Raw genomic sequence first — 14,997 nt, forward strand, 5'->3', positions numbered from 1 at the left:
CTAGTTAATATTCATCACCATGCGGTTACAATTACAATTTTTTTCTCATGTTGAGAACTTCTAAGATCTACTCTTTTAGCAACAAATAGATTTTTTTTTAATTCTAAAATCCCAGTTGTTTAAAAGAAGAGATCAAGAACTTTGTTATGTTTTGCCAGTTTATTTCTTTTGTTTCTTTTATATTCCATGTATGAGAAAAAACATTTGGCGGTTTTCCTTCACTTTCAGACTTACCTCACTGAGCATCGTCACCTCAAGATCCATCTATGTGCTCCCAAAGGCATCATTTCATTTTAGACTCTGTGAAAACTATGGTGATTACCTGTGTGTATGAGGAGGAGGGTAGGATCAGAGGGGGTAAGAGGATAGGGTATTGGCACTGAAGCTTTGGTGAAGGGCAAGTGTAGCAGGTGCTCCTGTTGAGGTGTGAGGTTGCCTTCCCATATACATATATATGAAAATAACGGCAATGCATTCAAATGTTGAAGGAAAAAAAAGAATAGATCAAGGTCACTTTTGCATTTTTTTAGCTACTCATCTGCAAGAAAGAAAAGCTAGACCACATAGGTTTTTCAACATTCTTTCATCCAATTTTGCACTTTTAATTTCTCCCCATGCAGTGTCTAATAACTTTTATTCTTGAACCCAACAGTGTTTATAAATAGTCACTTGAGTGTGCACATTCATTCTTGGGTCGTTTTCAAATCTTAGGAGAGCAGAAAGCATGTCTGTGAGATTAGCAAAGACTGTTAATTTGAATGGGAAAAAATTGTTTTATTTTTGAAAGCTGTGGGAATTTGTTGAATAGGATGGAGCAGGGAGAGGCTTCCTGGGGGCAGATCTAGGAGCTGGTTCATTCATGTCAGACAGGAAAGATGGCCCAGGGCCATCAGGGCCTCCTGTGGTGACTCACACTGTCCTAAAATGAGATTTGTTCATTCCAGGGCACATTTGATCATTTTAGCCTGGGGGTTATTTAAACTCCTAAAAGCTTGTAGGTAGTAAGTGGTTTGGGGTGCCAGGAAAAGTAATTGGATTAATGCACTTCTATCTTAGATTACTGCCAAATTAGTCTGAGGTATGTGGGCTTTTTATGTTCTTGAGTATGGCGTAACACAGCCAGCTGCTTCTGTGACTTTATTATCCTCTTTACATCAAACCCACCCAGCCAGCCCTCCTCATCTTCCCACACCCCCAGATGTACCCTTTAAAGTCCCCGTAGAGTGTCACACATGCCTACTCCCACCCTAGTACTGGCTTCTGCTGTGAGCCTTCCATGTCTTCCTAGGCTACCTGCTCAATTTAAACAAAATAAAAGTCTTTAGATCACACCAAAGCCTTATCTACAATAATTTCATTAACAAGAACATAAAATTCATCCCTGCTGGGAAAGCAGGGCATCTGTGGAGACTCCATGTAAGAAATTGTTAAGAAGAAGAAATATGGGATAAGACACATTTAACCAATTCAAGAATAGGAAGGATTTTATGGACTTCAGTCAATGCATTGTTTATTGTCAGGGATTTACAGTTAATTGGAATTGGAACAGAGTTCTATGGTATGAAGAACAGTGACCTAGGAGTCAGATGATTGGGTTCAAAATCTTGCTCTGTCTTACATCCTGTACAAAGCTGAGAAAGCAAACATTCCAGTCAGCCTCCTTCACCGCTTCACAATATTGTAATCAAATAAGTAAACATGAAAATGTTTTATATGTTAGTAAATGTTTATAAATCAGTGATGTTTTATTCAGGTCCTGCTTGGAAACAATTTACACCTAGTTGTCATAGTACAAAATAATGTTGCAATGATCATTCTTTTAGAATTGTCTAAAATTCAGAATTCTATTAATTCAACCCAAAATGGTTCATTCCCATCCACAAAGATGCACCTATAGCCCCTGAAATATCTTCTGCAAGTTGTCTTTGTTGAGGGCAACAATCATCCTTTCCCCAGTTTGATTTATATGTTGACTTTTAGCAGTGGATGAAGCTGTGGTTATTTCTCTACTATTTCCCTGAAATTTTTTTTGGCAGATAATATGTCATTTGTAAATTTAAAAATCATATGTAGTCAGATTTTCATAGGTGACAGAGAGCACTGTGAAGCAAACTTGAAAGTTCTGGGTGCCAATTTGATTTGACAGGGGTTCCAATAAATATATGCATGGAGATTTACTGTCCTTTTGACCTCAGTGACAATTTTTCTTTTCTTAGAGAAGTTATTGCTTTGTTCTTTAAAGTCTAGTCAACTTCTAGCACCTTCCAAATGCCTCTCCTAGGACTAAGAGATTTTTGTTCCTATAATTTGAAGAGCAAAAGTTTTTTAAAAAATGGAAAAAAAAAGTCCAACTCCCCTAATGCTACATCCCAAGGTAGGTAACAGCTATTTGATTTTGCTATCTTTCCAAATTTTCCTATGCCATCATATGCATTCTATTAACATTTAATGGAATTTTATGGCTTTTTCTATTAGAAAAGTCATATGAGTTTATTGCAGAAAAGTTAGATGTGAATGCCAAAGTGAAAAAAAAAAGAGAAAAGAAACCACAATCTGATAATAGAGATAAAGGTTATTTAATTTTTGCTGTATATATTTGTAATCATTTCCTATGGTTATATATCTTTATTAGAATTTAATTAAATTTGGCCACATTTTCTTACTACGAAAGAAATATAAAGTCATTTTAAAAATAAGAAAACAGGTAGGTCATTTAAAAATTATAGTCATTAAAAAAAAATAGAAAACAGGTAGGAAAAAGATTACAAAAATTACCCATAATCTTGCCCCCCAAAGATAAGAAATATAATACTGACACATATTCTTCTGTGGTTTAGATGTCTTTTTAGGCCTGTGCATGAATTTTTTCTACCAAAAAAGGATGTTACTAACCATGTTGATTTGTAATCTTTTTTAGACTCAATAATATATAGTGACTGTGTTCCTATGCCATTAAATATTTTCCTACAACATAAATATTAATGATTCAGAGTGTTCTTTTGAATAAATATACTCTGAATTATTGAGCCAGCTTCCCATTTGGAGTGAATTAGAAAGTCTCCAGTTTCTCGATATTATAAACAATGTCACGGTGAACATTGTTTGACTCTTTTTTTGTTTGCAACTCTTAGGTTTTTTCTGAGGCCAAATGTCTAGAAACAGAATTTGGAAGGCTTTTGGTCCATCTTGATGAATTGTCTTCATGAATATTTTAATAATTTATATTCCCAGTAATCAAGTTTCTTTTCCCTGTAGATTTGCCAAAATTTACCATTATCTCTTTTTCATCTTTATGTGTTGAAATAACAAATACTTACCTTGTGCTTTATTTAGTTTACATTCCTTTTGATTTTGATTTCTTTTAAGTTGCATGCTTACTCATAGATCCACTGAACCTGTGGAAAATTACCTGGATAGTAGAAACAACAATGGAGCAGGGATATTTCTGACCCTGAACTTGCAGTTGTATGAAGTCAGTGACCATTGCCGTCAAAGTTCATTAAGTGATATAATCATTTGTTTATTCACATGCCATTTGACAAATGTTAACTGAACAGTTTCTCCATACTAGACCCCCTTCTAAAGTCTGGAAATATAGAGGTGAATGACATTGATAGGAATGCTTTTCTCTTGAAGATGTTTACCATTGAGTACACAACACAGGCATGAAACAATCAACAATTCTAAGGCACATAGGGATGATAAAATAGGAAGTTATCTGAGGTAATTATACTTACGTTGACTAGCCTGTTCAAGAGGGGACCATTCACTGAAACTGTGCCCCCCCCCCCCATTTGTTAGAGTTTTCTCCTATAATTGGGCAGTAGGAAAGTTTGGTAAAGGGAAAAATTGATTTTATACAACTGGAAAATGATTGGCAGAAGTAAATAATTACATTCTTATTTCAGCAGGTGATATTTTAACCTGTGCCTGATGGATAAATGTTTCTTATTTTTAAAAGTCTGCAGAAGGACTTCCCACACTCCCTGGGTGATATATACACCCTTATTTTTGGTCTCGCTAAATTGGAGTTCTACAGCATCTCTTGACAGATTTCTTTGACACCCTGTAATCAAAGACTATACCTCCAGAATGCAAAGGATCCCTGTGATCCAGGCGAGCAAGTGTGATGGACGTAGTGAGGAGGAAACAAGCAGTTTGTTTCGGCTGCTGTCTCACATCTGGGAAGATGCTTTGCTCTGGGGTCACACTCTCTCTTAGGGAAGAGGCCTGTGTCCCATTCAGACCCAGCTTCCTGGATCTTTCACATCTCCTTTTAAAAATTTTAATATATATTGTAGATATTAAAGAACACATACAAATATACTTTAAAAATATCATTATAAAAGTTAGCAATTGTACAGCTGCCATCAAGGTTTGGAAAGCAATGCTTAGTAGTTTAGAGACTTCCTCCTCATTCCCTTTAAAAAAATGCTTTACCACCTATGTATGCATCTGTCACTTGCACTACTTATTTATACTTGTGATTAGAAAACTTATGTAAGTATAATCACGCTGAATATGTTCTTTTTTTTTTTTTTGAATATGTTCTTTTATTCCTTCCTTTTTCAGTTTTTTTTTTTTTGTGGTTTACATACGTAATTCGTGTAGGTATTTTCTTCTAAATATTGCTTCTATTAAAATATCTTCTATATGTTTCTTACATAGTATATGCATTCTATAATAAATTTTTTTCCTTTTATTACTATGTTTGGATTTATTTTCATTTCTTTTTTTTATCTTCAGATGATTTCTTTAGTCATTCATTTTCAGTATTTATTTTCTCTAATATGTGACTTAAGGTTATAATTTTCCCCAAGAAAATTACTTGCTTCTCATAGTTTTCTGTGTCATCTTCTTTATTACAGTACAATATTTTTGAAAGTGTCTTTTATGATTTCGAATTTTGCTATAGCTCTTTTACTCTACATGTTCTATCACTACTTAGATGATCACAGATTTTTCAAGTACTCCTTGTAATTCTTTAATTTTCTTTAGGTATTTTCAGGTTATTTTTTGAAGTAGACACAAAGTTTTTTATATCTACCCACTGAATTAAATTTTTATATTTTGATATCATCTTCTTCATCTTAGTATTCTTTTTAGTAAGCTTTTTGACTGAAAATCTTAAAATATTTTGTTTTAAAACATATGTTCCTCAATGTAGTTATATTTTATTTCCTTTGGTTAGAACTTTTATGAGATTTTTGTACTTTTACTTTCAACCTAACCAGAGTAAAAAAATTACTTTTTCCTCAATCGATGAACTTGTAATCACTAAGAAAATGCTCCAAAATAGGAAGAAAGCTGAGAATTACTTTTCACTGCTTCAAGTTTTCTTAAACATTTTTAAATGAAATGTTCTAGACCATAAGAAAGGAAAAATAATGTAACAATTTCCTACCTATTACCAGTCAGATACCTAGCTTTAGTAAATCTTATCTTTTTAATCATTAGTGTTTCATTTTATTTTGTTTCATTATATTTTTTTTATTCTAGCAGAGTGTGAAATAATTAGTATAGCATTAGATGAAATTTCACAAAGTGAACCCAACCTATACCAAAATTAATTGTGCTGTAGAAATTTGGTAATATCATGATATCTTTTAATGAACTACTTTCATCTTTCTCTCCAAATTAGCAATTATTGTAGCATTCTTTCAGCATTGTAAATTTGTTTTTGTATTTTTGTGTTTTTTGAATAGAATCACAACATAGCATGTACTCTTGCATCAGCCTTTTACAGAGTCCATCCACATTTTTGCTTATGTCAGTGGTTCATTCATTTTCTTTTGTTTCATATTTCATTAATTTGTCCATGTTATTGGGCATTTGGGTTGCTTGCAGTGTGGGACCAGATGGGTAATGCTACGTTACCTTTCTTGCCTTTGCCTTTGCTCATGTATTTGTTTGACTATATTATCTGGGAGTAGAATTGCTCGATCCCAAGGTTATCCATCTTCATCCTTAGTAGACACTGTCTGAACAATTTTCCAAAGTGGCTGTGCTAATTTTAATACTCACAGTTGAAATGTTTGTGTAATACTTGAGCCTGGTTATGTTCTTTAGTTTCCTACTTTTTATTTTTTCATTGCTATGTGTTCTGAGCAGAGGGAGAGAGAAGTATGAACTTTATGTGACCCAGGAAGGCTATTTTTCAGTGAGAGACACTGATCATCTCAGCTTCACCTACACCACAGAAAATAGAATAAGAAGAAAGAGAGTAGGACTTCTTTTTCAATTTAGGATGATTCTGACTTGAGTCCCTAAAGAGGACCCAAGGCATTTCTATTCCCAAAGTATTAGGGAAAAGGAAAAGTTCAGTTCTAAGAGGTATGTTTTTGTAGATCTTAATATTTCTAAAATGAGATGCAGTTAAAATAGAGACTTTTATGCTTGTGTGTTGTTTTATGTTTGTTTCTTAGAGGTACATAAACTCAGAGTACAGCTTATAATTTGTGGCATCTAAAAAATGAATCTTTAAAATTCTTTCTGGTTGCTGTGCACAAATGTCTATAAATTTTATGACAGGTGTGGAGATGTGAGGCTCAGATGTCCCTTTGAGAAAAAGTTTTTTGCTGAGCTTTTTTAGTTGCCTTCCTCCAGATGTCTTTCAGGGTCTGCTCCAGGTTCCCACGTTTGGTACCAGGAGTTTTTGAGAAAGCAGGCCTGTAGCAAGGTGGGGAGTGGAACATTTGCTTTCCAGCTGGCAGGGACCCATCCTGGGTGGCAGATACAGTCTGTCCAATGCAAAATAAAGATCATTGTATCTTGTATCCTCTTTTGCAAAAAACGATGCATAATGCCTGGCAAAACATTTTGGCTTCTGGAGGCAACATGTTAGCCACCTGGGAATATTGATGTGGCCCAAATAACATAGTGTGTGTTGACTTCAAGTGGAGTCCAAAGCAAAAACACGAGTTCGCAGAGGGCTCAGACTGTGGTACGAGGGACCCTGCATTTTAGCCACACAAACTGGCAGGGCCTTCCAACGGTGTTGAAGATATTAATGGTAGAAAAATGCAAGCTTTAGGATGAATATAGCATGAGTACAGCAGTGCAGAGCTCTGAAGTCTGGGAGCCACACCATCTGCAGCAGAGAGTTATATCCATTTGAAAACAGCTATATTGTACTATTGAGTTCTGGTAGAGATGAATACTTAACTGCTAGACAAGTGACCATCAGTCTTGAATCACCAGATTCTACTGGATTCACTAGGGCGATGACCATAGCACTCCAATATAAGTTGGAAATCAGCATAAGTGAAAACAGGAGGCACCATCAGGCTGCAGGAGCAAGGAGCTCCAATTCCCAGCTACCCTCCACGATGGCCTTCATCCCTCTTTCTCATCCCACATGGCATGGGGCCAGGGAGCAAGGAGAAATATCAGAGCTTAGTTTTTGAATGGACAGATTTGGTGTGTGCCCATAAGCCAAAAATGAATGTCCCTACATTATTGCCTTGCTCTGACAAGACCGTGAAAGAACAGGGAGGGAAAATTACTCCACGGACAGTGACACATGGCCTGGCCAGCTGGTCTGGAGCTTGGAAAGCAAATGACTGGTAGGTTGGAGACAAAAAGATATCCAGAGTACATATATGGATGACTATGTTAGAGTGGGCACAAAGTTTGAAGATTTTGTTTTTGAACATATCAAAACTCATCAGAAAACATCCACCATGAGTGAGGCCATTAGCAACCAATTAACAAAAATGATTTGGCCAACAAGTGCTTGCCAGACGTTGTCAATATCCCCCACGTTGCCCACACCCACTATGTCTCCCCAACCCTCATCCAGTGCTGGCACGGTGGGCAGAAGTGACTGTGGAAACAGAGATGAAAGCTACACCCACATCAACAATCCTGTCTCCCACTCACTGAGGTCAGTGTTACTACTGCAACCTTCTGGATGTCTAATCTTTTTAGGAACAGAGCATAATTCAGAGCCCACAATATCTCACTGAACCTTCAGGGGACCACTTGGTGCTAAATTTATTATATTGGCCCTCACAGGAATAAAACACTATTGAAGGTACAGACATACCTTTTTGGCTTGTGGGGTCACAGCTAACACCAGTCTTTTGGAACTCACAGATGTTTCATTCATAGGGACAGAATCCTAGACAACACCATATCTGCTCAGAGACCCCACTTTACAATGATGGAGGTGTAGAGGGGAGCTAAAAATGCTTCCCGTTGGAAGAATCACATAGTACACGGTCCCGAGCACTGGAAGGACCTGCTGAAGATCTTTCCTCTAGAAGCGCAGCTGAGGTGCTGCTGTCGTGACCTGTGAAAATTGAACACCATGCTCAGGATGCCATGTCTACACTGAATCAGACACGGTCACACAGCACCGTGTCCACAAGAAAGAGCTGGTGGGTTGGAGAACCATGAAACACTCGAATGTGGAGGGAATCTGTTGCCTCTTACTCCCATATGTTGCTTCCTGATTCTCTGATGCTGTCTATTTGACTGCAGGGTTACAGGTTCTCATCTCCACAGGGGATTTCCCAAGTACACATAAGGATCTCATTGAGCTGCCAGCTACAGCTACTAGCTGGGCATGTTGGACTCCTTGTGCCCAGGGACTGGCACACAAGAAAAGGATCATATCAGTGACCTTTGATTAACAGGGGCTATAGGGCTGCTGTTACTTCTGGGCAGGGGAACCCATATGGAACTCAGGGGACCCAGTGGGGTGTTCTTGTTTCTCTCTTGACCACCTGAGGATGAAGCAGTGCATCACCCTGCCCGAAGAATTGCTCAGCCCCATTAGGATAAGGGTTGGTTCCGCCGCCAGACCTGCCACGGAGACCAGCAGAAGTGGTTGCCAGGTGTGAGGGCACATTGCAAGGTGTGGCTGGGGAGGGATTCAAGGAGCACCAGTTGTGACACTCAGGCCCAGGACAACCATACAGGCTGTAGCTTTTTCCACTAGCTTGTCTTTTCTAAGTTTATCTTTGAGAAGAAAGAAGTTGCTCTTTCACATGAATAGGAAAGTAGACTGCACAGCATGTCTCCCTGACATACAGAGAGATGTGTTTTGCATGTGGGAGACAAATAGATGTGTCCTCTGTCTCCCCTTCAAAGAAGGAGCTACTGCCTGCTGCCAGGACTGAGGTAAGCTGTCCAGCTCCAGCTGTGAGCTCTCCTAGCTCTCTGCAGCTGTGGTTCCACTCCTTGGGAAGACTGTAAGCTAATGACTGAGCAAGATGCTGGTACAAAGGTCTGGTATTTCTGCCCAGTATTGGAGCCCATAATGGACAGTCATTGGTATGTCTGCACAGTCAATGGAGCTCTACATTGGGCCGGCAGGGGCTTGGTCAGGACTGAGTCAGTTTGTGACTCCTCAGTCCCACCCTGTTTCACCGTTCCTGTCACAGATCTTTCTCCCCAGGAAAGCTGTTGCCATCCTAACTCTATCTAGACTCCTGATATCAGAGAGCCCAACCAGCACAACTTGATCGTCTTAACTAAAAGGAAACAATGTTTTGTCACCAATATACTCAGATACTGTCCACAGTCATGGGAGGTGAGAACTGACGTGGGCAGATGGCATAGCTGATACCTCTGAGTCCCTCAGTCACTGCAGACAGAATATCCTATACAGATATTCAATACATCAACACTATTTTGTAAAACCTGACAGGCCAGAACAAAAATTGGGGAAAAAAATCCCAGTCAAACAAATTAATTAAACCACTTGGGTCCAGGCATTGAAACCTATTTACTCAAAAGCAACTAAACAAAGCCACAGCAGTTCAATTGAGTATATAATAACAAGATAGAAATTATTTCCTCAAGTGTGCACCTATAGAATAGAAAACAAAATCTTATTAATAGTGAAATATTAAGCTCATTGTAGAATTAAGATATCCCCCCCCAAAAAAAATGAAAGGATGTGACTTAGCTCTTGAGCGCCAGAAAGACTGTAATAATGATGTCAGCTAAACAGACATCATTAAAGTTCCCATTCAAATAGATCAAAGCCACATGTTACAAGCTGCAAGACTGTCTTGCAGAAGCCAAAATACTGAATTCCTCCCAGCCCCAATGGGACATCAGTGATCCAAGTACATAGAGTATGTGAGGTTTGGACTGACACCCTGAAATACAGGGATGCATTTTGCATGTGTGACCCAAACAGACCACTGCCTGGGTGGTCTGTGTAGTGGCCAAATCCCCCATGAGAGGCTCTAGTCTGCCTCAATTATGTCTTGCTCTTGGGTCAATCCATTTTTTTATTAGTATATATGTATATACATATATATATATTACATCATTGTTCATTTTTGTACAGTGTTTGCTTGTATGCTTTCTCCTTTTAGGTGTATTCCCTATAAATGTCCCACCACCAGTTCACCCATGAACCATCACCATAGTCCCTTGTGCGCTTCTCTCCACTGTTTTGATCCCTTTTCCTCTCCCTCCCTCACAAAATGTCTCTGATTTATGGCCAATCCATTTTTATATGGCTGCCAGTGAGACCATCTAAAAGAGGCAATTGGATCATATTATTGTCTTGCCTAAAATCTTTCAGTGACTTCACAGGGCTCATGAAATCAAACTTGAACTCCTATCGGGCCCTGGCAGGTCCTGTGGGATCTCACTTCAGTTTTCATCGCAGGCCACAATCACACTTACCCACTTAGTCAGGTCCCACTGGACAGTCACTGCCCCCTTAGGCCTTTCCTTGGGCCACTCCATTCTGGATAGACCCTCCTCTTCCTCTTCACTAACTGACTACTCCTCATTCGGGCCTCACGTCAAATGCCTCCTTCTCAAGGACAACTTTCCTGATGACCAACCCAAGCCTCTCTACCTAAACACATACTGGCTACCACCCCTGAGTTCTCTCCCATTGCATTTTCTTTTCCCTTTATGGAATATGTGACTATTCATTACTTTTTAAAATATGTTTTTTTTAACTGCTGCATTCTCCTAACAGCTTATAAATTCTTTCATTCATCAAAACATTCCTACTGCATAGCATAATGCTTAGCACTTAGCATAAATGTGGCTGATTAATTTTGTGAATGCACAGGGAGATAATCATAGTGATGATGATATTAATAATAGTAATAGATAAGATGTTTGTTCTAAGCTCTTAAGGTATATAATTCTATTAAGTTTGTGATGTAGGTCCTCTCTTTTATGGTTGATGGACCTACGGCAGGAGTTTTAGGGTTTCTGCAGATGGTAGGACAGAGCTACTATGGGAACCCAAGCAGTTTGAAATGGCAGATTTTGGGTTTCTCCCAAAATATTCCTGTATCCATCAGATACCAAGCTTCTCAATGAAGCACTTAATGTAACAGAGATTTCAGGATGTCAGAATGGGGTTAAGGCCTCTGAATGGTCTCCTAGGCTTCTTATATCCATTGCTCCGTCCTGTGGTCACTGGCTAGAGAGCACGGCAGTCTGGGTTCATGTGGGACAGGCCCGCCTCTTGCACGGGGAGGTGTTTACAGCATCTGTGAGGTGTGCACAGATGCAGGTGTGCTCAGGCCAGTGATGGTTGGCCAGAGATATGGCCTCACCAGCTTCAGGGCTTTTGAGGGACACAAAGAATCAGATAGAAGAATCAACAGGTGCATGTCTGGATGCAGCTATGGGAAAGGGGCCTGCAATCCCAACATGCCAAGGGCTTTGTCAAGAATTGAAATAATAATTAAACACATGACACATTTACCATCTTCTTGGGACAAGTAATCTATAGTGTTACCCCATTCAAATTTCACAGCGCAGAGTATCTATCTTGTTTTAACTGTGAGGAAATTAAGTAGGTGTCCTTCCTTAAGCTTCCAAATGGTGGAGCCTCTTAAAACTCAGAGCTGACAGTCTGTCCTCCTCCCCATTATTAAGTCTCTGTTAGTCTCCTGAGAAAACATTCCTGATGTGTAAAGGAAGGGTCTTCCCCCATGAAGAGGGGGTCTTGGTGGCCACAGGAAGACACTGCTAAGTGTCACAGGTCCCAGGCCACCTTGACCTCAGAATTTCTTATGGTTGGTTTTTCTTGCCATATCTTTCCCCTCTGGAGTTTATTTGTTTTTTAAAGTTTTATTTATTTGTGCATACAAAAACTGGGGTATAGGCCATCGGCGTGGGGGCCAGTGAGAGGATTCACCAGAGACAAAGTGGGGAGCAGGATAGATAGATCCACTGAAATACACTGCTGAGGGGAGAAGCGGGCAAGACAGGAGAGGTCTGAGGTGCCATGTGGGTCACCTCCCTGGCTGGGGATGGAACTTGTGCTGCAGTGGCTGGCAATAGCTTGATGCACTGTCTTTAATACCTGCGCCACCAGGGAACCCCCCCCCCCAACCCCAACCCATGGAGTTTACTAGGAAAAGAAAAAGATGCAGGGCCAGAAGCAGCTTTGCTAATTACAGAGAAATCTGCCATAGCTGAACTATCCCCTCTGGGGACACCCTGGGGCCCTCAGACACAGCCCCTCCACTGAGCTTCAGAGCTTGTCGGAATGGGAAGGCAGGGGAAGAACACCTCAGCAATGGATCGATGACAGGTGGGCTTCTGCATGACGAGTGTGGACAGGAAATGCCGAGCCTGCTCCACGCTCTGCCCTTTGTTCTCCATCCTGCCCATCTGCAGACACGGCCTCAGCCACAGCCCCTGAAACCACACAGACCCACCACCTGCGCACCAGGAAAGGCACTTCCTTCCTGTCTTCCAGCCGGGCTGTGTCTGCTCTGGCATTTCACTAGTTAAATTTTATTGTATTAAGTTCATTTTGTTAAGCTTGTGCCAACATTTACTTTGTGGGAGTCAAGATTATATATAGAGTTTTTTAATTTGGAAGCATTGGAAACGAGCCAAAAAATGACAAAAGCAAAAATAATATTAAATAAAAACAATACCCTTCCTTCCCCAACCCCCACCTTTGACATTTTACCCTATTGTATTTCTCTCCCCCTCTAACACAACACACACACACACACACACACACAAGTATTTTTCTAAGCCATTTGAAAGTGATTGCATATTCATAGACCTTTTTCTCATAGGTATTTAAATGTATTTTTTCCAAGGATAATGTAATTGGCCTCTGTGTTAAGGGTATAGTTGTCAACTTCAGTAAATGTAATTTTTTAAGAGTTATTTATTTATGCATACAAGAACTGGGGTACAGGCAGAGGTGGGGGGGGGTGAGAGGATTCGCCAGAAACAGAGTGGGGAACAGAACAGGTAGATATTGAAATACAATGCTGAGGGGAGCCTTGGGCGAGAGACAGGAGAGGTCTGCTGAGCCCTGTGGGTTTCTCCCTGCCCTGCCGGGATTGAACTCCTGCTGCAGTGGCTGGCAATAGGATAGTTTGATAGTGCTGTCTTTAACCCCTGCACCACCAGGGAGGTCCTCAGTAAATGTAATTTTAGTGAAAACTTTTATGTGCTCTGCCACTTGTATTTCAGCATCATCAACAGACCCATCAGCCCTTGAGTAATACTGTTGGCTCCCCCAGGCTGGGCCCAGTGTAGGATCAGATGTTGCCTGTGCTTATCCTGTGTGTTTAACCAACTTCTATCTGGAACATTTCTACAGACTTTGCTTGTCTTTTTGATATTTTTTTGAAGGATGCAGTACTTTTTATTTTATTTTATTTTTTTTTTTTATAAATTTTATTGTTATATTCCCCATACAATTGCAGCCCCCCATTCTGACCCCAATCCCTCCCCTCCCGCCCCCGCCCCCCTAAAAGTGTCTCTGGTTCATAGTTTTTTGTTGATTTTGATTTTCACTTTCTTATAGTTATTCATTTTCCTGGTCCCTTATTTAAGTTTTCTAGATTCCTGCTATGAGTGAGACCATCCGGTATTTTTCTTTTTCTTTTTGGCTTATTTCGCTGAGCATGATCCCTTCCAGCGCCATCCATGTTGCAGCAAATTGCATGTGTTTATCTTTTTTGAATGCTGAGTAATATTCCATGGTATATATGTACCACATCTTCTTGATCCAGTCATCTATTTTTGGGCATTTGGGTTGTTTCCAAAGCTTAGCTATTGTAAACAGTGCTGCTATAAACATAGGGGTGCAGGTGTTCTTTGGAATTGATGTTTCTGTGTCCTTTGGGTAAATACCTAGGAGTGGAATTGCTGGATCATATGGAAGCTCTATGTTTAGTAGGTCCAGAAATCTCCACACAGCTTTCCACAGTGGTTGGACCAGTTTGCACTCCCACCAACAGTGCAGAAGAGTTCCTTTTTCTCCACACCCTCGCCAACATTTGTTGTTGCTAGTTTTTTTAATATGTGCCATTCTCACTGGTGTAAGATGGTATCTCATGGTAGTTTTGATTTGCATTTCCCTGATGACAAGTGATGTTGAACATTTTTTCATATGCCTGTTGGCCATTAGGATGCAGTACTTTTTAATCTTTTTACTAGCACATTCCTTATTTGGGATTCCTCTAATGTTTCCTCATGAATAAGTGGATTAGTTTCTCTTTTGTAGAATTAACCTTTTATAAGGTTATATTCCTCATTTCAAACACACTGGATTCATTATTTTCTTTTCCAGTTTGCATTCAGTTTTAGTGTTTCTCCCCCCTTCTTATGCATGTTGATTTAATTTATTTTTTCAATATGCAGATTATGAGGGTGCTTTCCTTTTGACAGTACTCAGAAAGCTAGACTCACGGGAATGTCCTCTCCTATGTCCAATGCACCACATGCCATACCAACCTTTTGTAACTAATAAATTGCATTATCTTCTGATTTTTCTTTCACATGAGTCTTTGTGTTAACATAAGCAGATACATGCCCTTTTCTCCTTGTTTCTCCTTCTTTCTCACCAAAATATCACATACCATATGTAATATTTGCATTTTTCTTCCTTCACTTAAAAATATCTACTAAAATCACTCCATACTAGTTCAATGGGATCTTCTTCATGGTGTCTATGGCCTAGCACTGCATAGTATTTTATATACTGTAGTTTATTCAACCAATCTCCCAACTTGGACATTTGAGCTG

Source organism: Talpa europaea (genome assembly GCF_964194135.1).
Source record: "Talpa europaea genome assembly, chromosome: 10".
NCBI lineage: Eukaryota > Metazoa > Chordata > Mammalia > Eulipotyphla > Talpidae > Talpa > Talpa europaea.